This window comes from Ipomoea nil, unplaced genomic scaffold, assembly GCF_001879475.1.
Source record: "Ipomoea nil cultivar Tokyo-kokei standard unplaced genomic scaffold, Asagao_1.1 scaffold1568, whole genome shotgun sequence".
NCBI classification, from domain to species: domain Eukaryota; kingdom Viridiplantae; phylum Streptophyta; class Magnoliopsida; order Solanales; family Convolvulaceae; genus Ipomoea; species Ipomoea nil.
The window spans coordinates 378991-391331 of NW_017617996.1; the positions used below are offsets into that span (position 1 = coordinate 378991).

Below are 12341 nucleotides of genomic sequence, written 5' to 3' on the forward strand. Positions count from 1 at the left end.
TTAAATCGACATTTGGTTCATTATTCCCAACACATATTACTACATAGGATACTACATACGCTAAAAATATGAAACCATACACTGGACAGTCAGAGAACAATAACCATAGGATACTGCATACGCTAAAAATATGAAAGATCCCATTCTTTGTAAGTTTTCCATGATATTTATTTCCCATTTATCTACTATCCTTCTCCTTTTTCCCAAATCCCACAACCCTAATATCTTTTCTCCAAACAAAATGAGCCCTAAACACCTCTTCTGTATATCACCATTAAACCACAAACATTTAATTACATTTAAATCATCCTAAACTTTTAAAGAAAAACACTTTTTATGAAAAAGAAGAAAACACTAACTTACTTTCGTGTGAGAGCGGTTGTATACACATAATCTGTCAAAAATTTAATATATAATGAACAGAGAAGAAAATGACGGATAGACGGTATTTCTATGTATTTATGTAAAAATATAATAATGCCTATATTGCTATAGAGGCAAGTATTTCTGTGTCTCTATGTAATTAACAAAATACATAATCTTCATTTGTGCGATTGCGGGTTTGGATTAGGGTAAAGGAAAACGCCATTCCGCTGATCAGAAGAGTGTTTCTGCGATTAGGCTGGAGATTTTTGCATTTAATTTCGGCTATAAAATTTTGTAATGGCAAGAAAACTCTTATATTGCAATTCAATCATAATTAAAAGTCCTATAATCAAGCAAAAAGATGAGTATTATAAATTAATAAAATTTTAAGTACACACAAATACAATTTTACCCTTGTAAATTAATTATGAAAACAATTATACTAAAACTAATAAATAAACTTGAACCATCCAAAATCAAGATCTAATGACCGAAAAAAGTCCCTATGTTCTCATATAAATGAGTGTTCTCCGGGGAGGCGACCAGAAAAGGCCGCCTTCTCCAGGGAAGTTGACCAGAACTTGTCGCCTTCTCGGGTAGATGTCGCCTGAACTGAAATGGCCTGTAATAACATGTCATTTACCAGTTCTTGAGTTTCATTGCCTCAATTTGACATGTTAAAGAGTGTAATTGTAATTGCACTTTTTAAAAAGTTTAGGGACCTAATTGACTTTTCAGGTAAAGTTTAAGAGCTTATTTAACTCTTTTCCCAAAATAAATTTAGTAGTTTAGATATAAAAATAGTAAAAAGTTATACAAAGTTATATAAATTTTTATAAATAACTATATACTAGTACTTATTTTAGTATTTTATATATATATATATATATATATATATATATATATATATATATATATATATATATATATATATATATATATATAGTTTCAAATGTGAACCAATGCTATCATGTGAATTTGCGTGTCATTACGACCGTTGATCTTGCTGAATTTAATCTTGTGGTTAATAATGATTTTGACCTAGTAAATATATAACACTACACCACTGCACAATTGCACAGGATGCACCACTGCACCATTCCTTAAATCTTGGTCCTCCAATCTCACATCTCAACGGTGTGTGGGAATTCACAAGTTCACATGATATCAGTGGTTCACACCTGAAACGGACCCTACACACACACACACATGGTGGGTCGAGTGAGGTTCTAGGGGAGTTTGTACATAGAATTAGAATCCAACCTGGCCCATCACGGGTTTACTTTTTTAAGACAATATCCCCGACCAACCACGCACTGTCACCCAAAAAACTCGACCGATGCAGAGTAAATTCAGGTGAATATCCGCAGGACGGATTGAAATTGCAATCCCTACTCTTGACTAATCACACTAACCTTATTTTTCTCGACTTTGCCCCTATTTTTGAAGTGTCGGATTGGGAATTTGCCCATTATCCTGATATTTGGATTAGCCTTGGCCCATCCTCTTTTTCTCGGAAAATTATGTTGTGCATCCGTGTGCACCATGCATGGTGCACATGGATGCAAAAACGACGTCGCTTTGACTAAAAACGCACGTCCCACTTAAAAAAAAAAAAAAAAATCAGTTTCGATTCCCAGCAACAGCATTATGTTGTTCATTCATTCTAGATTTTTAGTTCATTCATTCTGGATTTTTTGTTATGAAATTATGGATGTGTAGTTATGCAATTCTAGCTTTATAGTTATGGATGTGTAATTATGCATGGTGTAGTTATGCAATTCTGGATTTATAGTTATGAAGTTATGGATGTATAGTTATGCAATTCTGGATGTATAGTTATGAAGTTATGGATGTGTAGTTATGCAATTCTGGATTTATAGTTATGAAGTAATGGATGTGTAGTTATGCAATTCTGGATGTATAGTTATGAAGTTATAGATGTGTAGTTATGCATGCAATTCTGGATTTATAGTTATGAAGTTATGGATGTATAGTTATGCAATTCTGGATGTAGTTATGAAGTTATGAATGTGTAGTTATGCAATTCTGGATGTATAGTTATGAAGTTATGAATTTTTATTTTTTTTAAGTCGACGTCAACACGACGTCGTTTTTGCATCCGTGCGCACCATGCATGGTGCACACGGATGCACAGCATAACGCTCCCTTTTTCTCATTCAATTCTTTTGCCCCACTTTTGTTCCCTTTTTTTAAAAAAAAAATTATTTATACTGTAGGTTTCTCAACAAGTCACTAAGGATGACAATTTCTCTCGATCCTCGCCCCAATAGGAACGGGGATGTGAGAAAAATTTGGAAAACGCAGGCAGGGATGAGGAACGTTTTCAGTTACTTGTCAATGATGGATAGGGATAGGGATACCCTTCCCTACCCTACCTGTCCCTGATTTTTTAATGATGATGATGATGATTATTATTATTATTATTAAGGTTGTAGATAGGTTGTATTTTATTTGGATATTGAATGTGTTATATTTTGTAATTGTGTATATATGTTCTTATTTGCATGAAAATTATTTAAATAATATATTCGACATTTCGATTGCTATTTAAAAGTCAAATTACATTAATTTTATATTAGATTACATTTTTTTTAGACTGAATATTAGATTACATTTAAATGAAGCACAATTAAAAACGAACCTAAATTAACTCCATAAAAGTATAAAACCTTAAAAAAAAAAAAAAAAAAAAAGCTCCATAAATAAAACCCAACGGTAAAGAGTAACGCAAATTATGTCGTGGAAACGTGTTCACCATGCTTGGTGAACATGGTCCCTGTTAGTATTATTGATATTATTATTGTTTTAGCATATGTTTTTATTATATGGTATTAGGTGTAGTTGACTTGGTGTGGCCTAGTCAATAGGAGTAGTTTCAGTTTAGTTACAGATATACTTTGTATCACAATTCTATCGTAACTGAATCAATTGAATTCTCTAATCTGGTATCGGTCAGGTATCGGTTCTCTCCCCTCTCCGCAAATTATTCCCTCTCTCACCCGTAACCTCCACCGGCCATATTCCCTTCCACCTCCGACCGCGCCATGTCGTCAAGCTCATCCGACCGCACTGCCTCCGCCACCGGCAGTCCGTCTCCGGCCGGCGGTAATGCGTTGTCCGGCGCTCACCACTTTGTGAGCATGAAGCTGACACACCGCAACTTTCTGTTTTGGCGCACACAAGTGATTCCATTTCTTCGTGGCCAAGAGCTCTTAGGGTACGTCGACGGAAGCCTGCCGTGTCCTCCGGCTACCATTACCGTTCCGTCGACCGACGCTGCCTCCGGCGCGACTGCTTCCGTGATCCCCAACCCGGCGTTCAAGGCGTGGGAGAAGCAGGACCAGTCCATTGTATCCCTCTTGGTCTCCTCCATGGCGGATGAAGTCCTCTATCTCGCCGTCGGGAAAGAAACCTCTGCCGCTGTCTGGACCGCCATCACCACGGCGCTCGGATCCTCGAGTCAGGCGCGTTGCCTCAACTTGTTGGAGAAGTTCCAGGTGTTACGGCAAGGCCACTCCTCCACCGTCGAGTATCTTGGTCGCGCACAGCTGCTCGTGGAAGCTCTAGCCCAGGCCGGCCGGCCATTATCTCTAACCGAGCAAAATCTCTATGTTATCAGGGGTTTGAGGCCGGAGCTTAAGGCCATGGCGGTTTCCCTCACAGCTTCGGGCTCTCCGGTCACATTGGCGCACCTCTCCAATCATCTCCAAGCCCACGAGTTCATACTCGTGGACGATTATCCTGCAGCGAACGACACCGGCAACCTTACAGCCATGTACGCCAGTTCCGGGCGTGGGCAGCAATCCGGCGGTGGTGGCAGGCAGTCGCATAATCCGCAAGGCAGAGGTGAACGTGGCAACCGTGGCGGGCGTGGCGCACCCCGTTGTCAGATTTGCAGATCACACGGCCACATAGCAGTATACTACTTCAAGCGTTACAATACGCAGCCACCGGCGCAGGCCCACGTTGCACTTTCCGGCGATGCTCCGTCACTTCCGTCCACAGCCGCACCGTCCGAGGCGTGGTATCCGGACACGGGAGCGACTGCCCATGCGACTCCGGATGCCGGGATGATGAGTCACTCGGACGAGTACACCAGTTCAGACGTTTTGCGTGTTGGTAATGGCGCAGGTTTGGTGATCTCGCGAGTCGGTCATGCATCTCTACCGTCCTATTCAAAACCCTTGTCATTGTCTAATATTTTACATGTTCCGTCATTGTCTGTTCCGTTGCTTTCCGTACAAAAATTCACATCTGAAAATAATGTATTCGTTGAATTTCACTCTAATTGTTTTTTTTTGTGAAGGATTCAACAACCAGGGAAATTCTACTTAAGGGTCCCACCGCTGGCGGGCTATACAAACTCTCGGTCTCCCGGTGTCATCTAGCGTTCGTCAGTTCCCGGGCCACTCCCACGGTGTGGCACCGCAGGCTTGGTCACCCACATAAACAGCTTCTGCATAAAGTCCTACAAAAATGCTCGGTCATTCCAAATAAAACCGAACTCGTGGAGTCATGTGTTGCGTGTCATCTTGGCAAATCCACAAGATTTAAATTAGATAAAGTTCCCAATATTAGTAAAAATGTACTAGATCTAGTATATACAGATATATGGGGACCTTCTCCTGTAATGTCTACAAATAGTTTCCGCTATTTTGTACTTTTTGTAGACGACTTTTCACGCTTCTGCTGGTTTTATCCATTAAGGATGAAATCAGACATTTATAAAATTTTTGATTTGTTTCGTGTCATGGTAGAGCGACAGTTCTCGCGCTCTATCAAGTCTGTCCAATCCGATTTAGGGGGTGAGTATCAGAAGTTACACACAACTTTCCAAACTCTTGGTATAAACCATCGCCAGTCCTGTGCTTATACCCATGAACAAAACGGACGGGTAGAACGCAAAAACAGGCACATAGTTGAAATTGGTCTAGCCTTATTGGCCCAAGGCAAAGTTCCCCAACATTATTGGGACTATGCTTTTGAAACAGCGTCTTGCTTAATCAATTACTTACCCTCATCAACTATAAACTTTGAGATTCCATACACCCATCTATTCCAAATACCACCACCATACACTTTCCTTCGTGTCTTTAGGTGCCGATGTTTTCCATATCTACGCCCATACAACAGGCATAAAATTGAATACCGGTCCACCCCATGTGTCTTCCTAGGTTACCCACCTACCTTTAGGGGTTACAGATGCATTGATTTGGCAAGTGGGAAAACTTATATCTGTCGTCATGTCTGATTTGACGAGATTGTGTTTCCCTTTTCTACAGGACATATATCTGCTGAGACGTCTCTCCCCGCTCTGCCTTGGGCTTCGGGTCCTGTAGTCTCAACTACTTCCCCACCAGTGGCACCTAATGAGGTCCCACATCATACTGAACTTGAACCTGTACCTTTGGCACAGGAGCCACCTGCACTGGCTATCACTCACACAGCCCCGGCTAAGACCCGCAGAACCAGGGTTGTACCACAGAGCCGGGATCATGTCATGCGCCTCCGTCATATGACTAAAGGCACGGATGAACATTTTCAGGCCTTAACAGCCACCACAGACCCAACGTGTTATTCTCAAGCCGTGGGTCACCCGCACTGGCGTGAGGCAATGGATCAGGAGTTCAATGCGCTACTCCATAATCATACTTGGCGTCTTGTAGAGTGGGTGTAGGTGTATGGTAAGATTGGTAGATATATTAAAAACTAACGGTGTTATAACGCTGTAAGGGTGATTTTGTCCAATGCAAATGAATGTACAACAATTAAAGCAAAATGTATATATTTATTAGCATATAAAAAAGGGACAAAAATCAAGGACATAACTTGTATTGACACTTATTATGTTTTTAGATATATATATACTTATTATGTTTTTAGATATATATATATATATATATATATATATATATATATATATATATATATATATATATATATATATATATATATATAAGGGTTTCTATGAAAACACACCTATTTAGGTGAGATTGTGAGATCAAATTTTGTGTTTATTGATCAACTTTTTCTGGTTGTATGGCACAATTGCATTTGTTGATACAAGTAGAGAAACATGTTTGATCCTTGTCTTAAAAAAACATAAATCAAGTGAAACCCACTAATTTTTTTCCCTTATAAGAATATATTGGTTTTTTCACGCGTATTGCGCGATTAAGATAATGCCCAATGTTTATTTTTAAATAAGTACTTTAAAGTATATCAATGTAATATTATATATGATATGTTCATGGTGATTGAATGTTTGATTTGCTTAGATAATATAGAAGATATTGATTATAATTGTCACTCAAATAATTGTTTGCAACTTTATAAAAACGTTAGTCTAAATACTTAGTTTAAAAACGATAGTCTCATTGGGTAATACATTTCAAACATATTTACTTCTCTAATCTCATTCGCCTCTAATTTTGTTCATTAGCATTCTAAAAATTTACCTCCCCGTATAATAAGTTTTTTAGTTTGTGTAGGGATGCAACTTTTAAATACTATATCAAATATTATAAAAAACTTACGGGTGGAATGTTGTAAGGTGAGGAGCCAGACTTTTCTGATCGGGTCCAGTCCAATTAACTCCGAACTTGGTTAGTGGTCACCTCTTTACAGAACACCAAGATTCTCAAAATTATATTTTTCCAATCAAATGATCCAATTCCAATCTTTATGACACTGAGCCTACAATAGCGAATCCGGCAAATTATGCCCTGGACCCGTGTCCAGAATGAATTGTGGACACGAACCCAAAACGACGTCGTTTTTCAAAAAAAAAAAAAAAAAAAAAAAAAAAAAAACGAGTCATTTAGTTAAAAAAAAAAAAAAAAAAAAAAAAAAAAAAAAAAAAAAAAAAAAAAAAAAAAAAACGCGCGCGTTTTACCGTTAACGGCGTTATTTTTTTTTTTTTGCATTATGAATGTACAGTTATGCAATTATGAAATTATGAACACAGAGCTCTAACATTATGAACTTACAATTATGAACAAATATAGTGATAAAATTATGACCATGGAGCTTTAAAATTGTGAATATAGAGCTTCGAAGATTATGAATGTACAGTTATGGAGTTATGAATCTACAGTTATGGAGTTATGAATCTACAGTTATGAGATTATGAATCTACAGTTATGAAATTATGAATATACAGTTATTGATCGAATTATGAACAAAGAGCTCTAACATTATGAACTTACAATTATGAACATATAGTGATAAAATTATGAACATAGAGTTCTAAAATTGTGAACATAAAGCTTCGAAAATTATGAATGTACAATTATAGAGTTATGAACGTACAGTTATGGAGTTATGAATGTACAGTTATAGAGTTATGAACGTACAGTTATGGAGTTATAAATGTACAGTTATTAATAATATAGTAATAAAATTATGAACATATACTCCTATAACGAAACGGTCTGAAATTTAAAAATAAAAAAATAAAAAAATAAAAAAAAAATTAGATCACTGTTACCCGTGTCCAGCAAGCATGCTGGACACGGGTCCAACGCATAACGATTGAGCTAATCCGGAGTATAATTTACATCAATTCAATACAATACAATCAATAGCAAGACCACAATTGATTGTGATGTGCTTACAAGAAAAATATCCAAGAATGGCATCACCTGTATTGGGTTTCTGGTGCTTGGAAAAAGCACTTAAATATCCATTGGAATGACCTAAGCAACAGAGCTCTCTTTTTTCTCCTGAACCAGATTGCAGAGCTGTAATGTTCATTGCGAATCCTTCTCGTTGCTGCCCTCCAGTCATACTTCTCCATCTCCTCCCGTGCAGCTTTTCCCATTGTTTCTTGCAATTCAGGGCTTCACGGAAGAGGCTCCAGTTTATTCAAACAGTCATCAAGATCCCCGGGATTGTACCCGATCTTTGCCTTGCTGGTCTTCTGGAATAATTTCTGGGATTCCCCCTGCACGAGCAGCCACCACGGGGAATCCAGACGACATGGCCTCTAAAACAAGTCCAATCGTCTCGAACTCTGAAGGCATGACAAAAACATCTCCACTGGCGTATGCCTGAGAAAGATCTTCCCCGAGTAGCATAACAGTAAACATTGCAGGCATGCCAGATAACATCTTCTCCAGCTCCTCTCTACAACGATTAAATGGAAAAAGTAATCACTTTGCAAATCAACAAATACTCGAAATCCTAACAATCGTCGTCTAACGTCTATTGTAACATTACTTTAAAAAGCGAAAAATAATGGCAGTCAAAATTTTTTGTTGTTTATCAGCTGAACTGTTGTGTCTAATGGACTCAACTACCTGTTCTACTTGGCAATGTTGTGATAGATATTTAGATACCCATCCTAGAATCCTAGGTTGTCTAGAATAACCACAATTTGGCCTTTTGGTGCAAGAAATTACTGTCCTAAGAAACTTCGTATAGTAATTATCAGAGTTTCTGCAATTCTGAGAAATCCAGCAAGGCTTTCAGATGTCAATGCAACTCACCTGTATGGTCCATCCCCAATAAAAGCAATCTAAGCGTCTGGAAGCCTATCCATAATCCTGTTTTTAGGAATCAAAAATGTCAATGCTGCAGTTGAGCTACAGCCTGAAATGAAGATTAAACTCCAAATATAAAAAACAGGCATTATAGTATTACGTTTGTGCTCCTCGGTGACCAATACCTCTTATTAGCTAAGAAAATACGAAGCCAACTAAACTCAAAGTTTGTAATTTCACCAGGCGTTTAAGGTTATAATTAAAACCAATGAATTGGTATATTATCCTCGGAAGAAACAGAATAATCTACTAATAGGAAGATGGCAATGACGGCACAAGCAATTGTTAACACTCAGCTAAAATAGCATAGTACCTTTTAAGGAAATCCAAATTCTTCTCAACCCCAAGTCGTCCAACATGGATTATCAATGGCTTGTCAGGTTCCCCATTGCTAATTAAGAGAAACAAAACAAAAATGAAAAAATAAATGGTTCAACTGTCATACTAAAAGCAACTAATGGCCTAATGCATGAAGAAAATTCGATAGTATACAGAAAACAGCAATACCTAAGTCTCAATCTCATTTCATGTGAGCAATGTGGGGGATGGAAGCTCTCGGAATCAACCCCTTTTTCCCATAAATGGATTCTGTTAGCTGCAAAGGAAGATAGAAATTTCAACAAAAAAGCATAGTAATAAGATCATGATAGTTAATACAATTTCTGAAGCAAAAATGAAATATATAGGTGGTCACACATCTTGTTGCCGTGAAGTTTGACCAATCAGTTCCATTTAAGTTCTTAGCTCTCACCTTCTGTTACCTTGTGAGCTTCCAGATCTTTTGCAATAGCGACAGATGGCACAAGTGTAAGATCAGCTGCCCTGTGAAGAAATTCTTGCAGAGAATAAACATTCAATTATTATCAAAGAAATGATGGTGTCAAATCCAAAGTGAAGATTTCAGGATATTAGATGTTCACATACTTATAATTAACCACATAGGTTGGACCAGCCAACTAAAGGTGTATCTTGGAATGTATCTGCAGAGAAAGGACTAATCAATGTCACGTATGGAAGCTACTAAATTCTTCCGTGTGAAAATATAATTAGAATGAAGGAAAGGTTAACATACACTGGAACGTGTGTGTGATAAGACATGACAATGAGGATGCACGAGAGTTTCGCAATGATTAAAGCAAGGAATATGCGGACTCATAGCAGCAAACATAAGCATATAACTCTCACCTTTGGCATTAGAAAGGAAAATCATGAGAGAACTGGTTTTTTGTAATCTGTATAATAAAATAATGTTGTAATTAAGCAGCCAAAAAAGACCAACCATCAATATAAACTATGCCCATGTCATGTCTAAAATCTATCAACTGCTGCCTTAATTGACATACAATATAATCCCTAATAAAAAAGTTTAGAACTATATATAGCCACATAATTATCAGATTTGAGTTGTTTATCATCAGATTCTGCATATGCAATCATCACCCATGTCCACTAAAATTACAATAAATAAAATAAGCAGACTGTACAGAAAAGATAGAGAACAAAGGAGTGAATGTGGGAGAGAGTTCTTACACTGAGTTCAACGCGATGATCTGTTTCACTTGCTTGCTTTAGCTTGGCAGATTTATCTTTCACGAACTTGAGCCCTAACAAAATTGGGGATTGAATTACAATGCAAATCATCCAAAAGAAATCCACAATGTTAAAATAAGCCATATCAAACCAGAAGATTTGCTTGGATAAATTTTCGCCTAGACATCCAGGAGCATGGGGCAGGACAGATTTTTCTGGAGGGTGTGTTCAGAGGACACCCCTAAAATGTCAAAATACATCCTCAGATGGATTCATGAAGTACTCTGGTATTAAATTGCCAGATACTCAGTTTTCGTGGTTCAATAGCAGTATGAACCTTTATTTGTTCAATTCTACTCATTCTATTCTATTCTATCATATTCTACTCTAGTTAAAATTCTGAACTAACTTCAACAAGAAATCACTGAATTTTTATAGGTAAAAAAGATCACCTCAATACATAGATCCCTTCACAGATTCAGACCTTCAGTACCAAACTTAAGATCATAGTACCTGCAGAATTAGTATTCTCACCAGAAAAAGTCAAGTATATTAATTATTACAGGAAATATAGGGAAGTCAAATAAACATTTTTAACAACTTCCTCTAGCAATGGAGATTCCTTAATCTTGTTCCAACTCAAGATATACAAAATTGAATCTTGTTTCACTGAAAAACTCATTCCAAGTTAACATATATTCTACTCTAGTTAAAATACTGAACTAACTTCAAGAAGAAATCATTGAATTTTTATAGGTAAAAAAGATGACCTCAATACGTAGATCCCTTCACAGCTTCAGACCTTCAATACCAAACTTAACGTCATAGTACCTGCAGAATTAGTATTCCCACCAGAAAAAATCAAGTATATTAGGGGTCGTTTACTTCATTTCTCTGTTTTTCCATTTTCAGTTTTCCATTCTTCCATTTCTCCAGTTTTCCTTCTCCATTTTTCCAGTTTTTCATTTCTCCATTCCTCCAATTTTTTATTTTTCTAATTTTCTATTCTATTAAAAACAATCATCCCATATAGTATTTGTATATTTCTACAACAAAGATAATAATAATGATAATAATAATGATAATAATAATAATAATAATTTAATAATAATAATAATAATAGTAATAATGATAATAATAATTTAATAATAATAAGAATAGTAATAATTTAATAATAACAACAACAAATTTGTGTATATTTTTTTTTGGTGAAAAGAAGAGGGATTACTCCCAAGATGAACTAATGCGTGCCTTTGTGTATATAAGTAGGAGGAAAATGAAAAAGAAAAGAGATAATAATAATAATAATAAAATAAATAAAAAGGGCACGCACAGGGAAGAAACAAAAGCGGAAGAGAAAGAAGATAGAAACAAAAGAGGAAGAGAAAGAAGATAGAAACAAAAGCGGAAGAGAAAGAAGATAGCTTTGGGTTTAAAACATGCTGTGCGAAGGATTCGAAAGTGAGACCTAAAGCTTGAGCACTGTTCACGCGTTCCATCTCTCCATTTGGAGAATGTGTATTTTCCTTTCTCCAAAATTGTATAGAAAGTGGAAGAATGGAGATGAGATTAAAATTGGAGATATGAATTTAGTAAACAAGTTTTCCATTTTCCATTCTTCTACTTCTCCAATTCTCCATTTTTCTAGAAAATTCTCCATTTTTCCATTTTGGTAAACGACCCCTTAATGATTACAGGAAATATAGGGAAGTCCAATAAACATTTTTAACTACTTCCTCTAGCAATGGAGATTCCTTAAGCTTGTTCCAACTCAAGATATACAAAATTGAATCTAAATGGAAAACTCAAGACTGAGTTTAGACCATTAGGAAGGGTAAGTAAACCCAATTGATTAAACCGACTAAAAGACGAGGTTTG

General features: G+C 36.7%; 1 pseudogene; it reads right to left on the reverse strand.

The window, feature by feature from the left end:
• Positions 1-7913: 7913 nt before the first annotated feature.
• LOC109189908 lies at positions 7914-10107 on the reverse strand (annotated as a pseudogene).
• Between the last annotated feature and the right edge of the window lie 2234 nt (positions 10108-12341).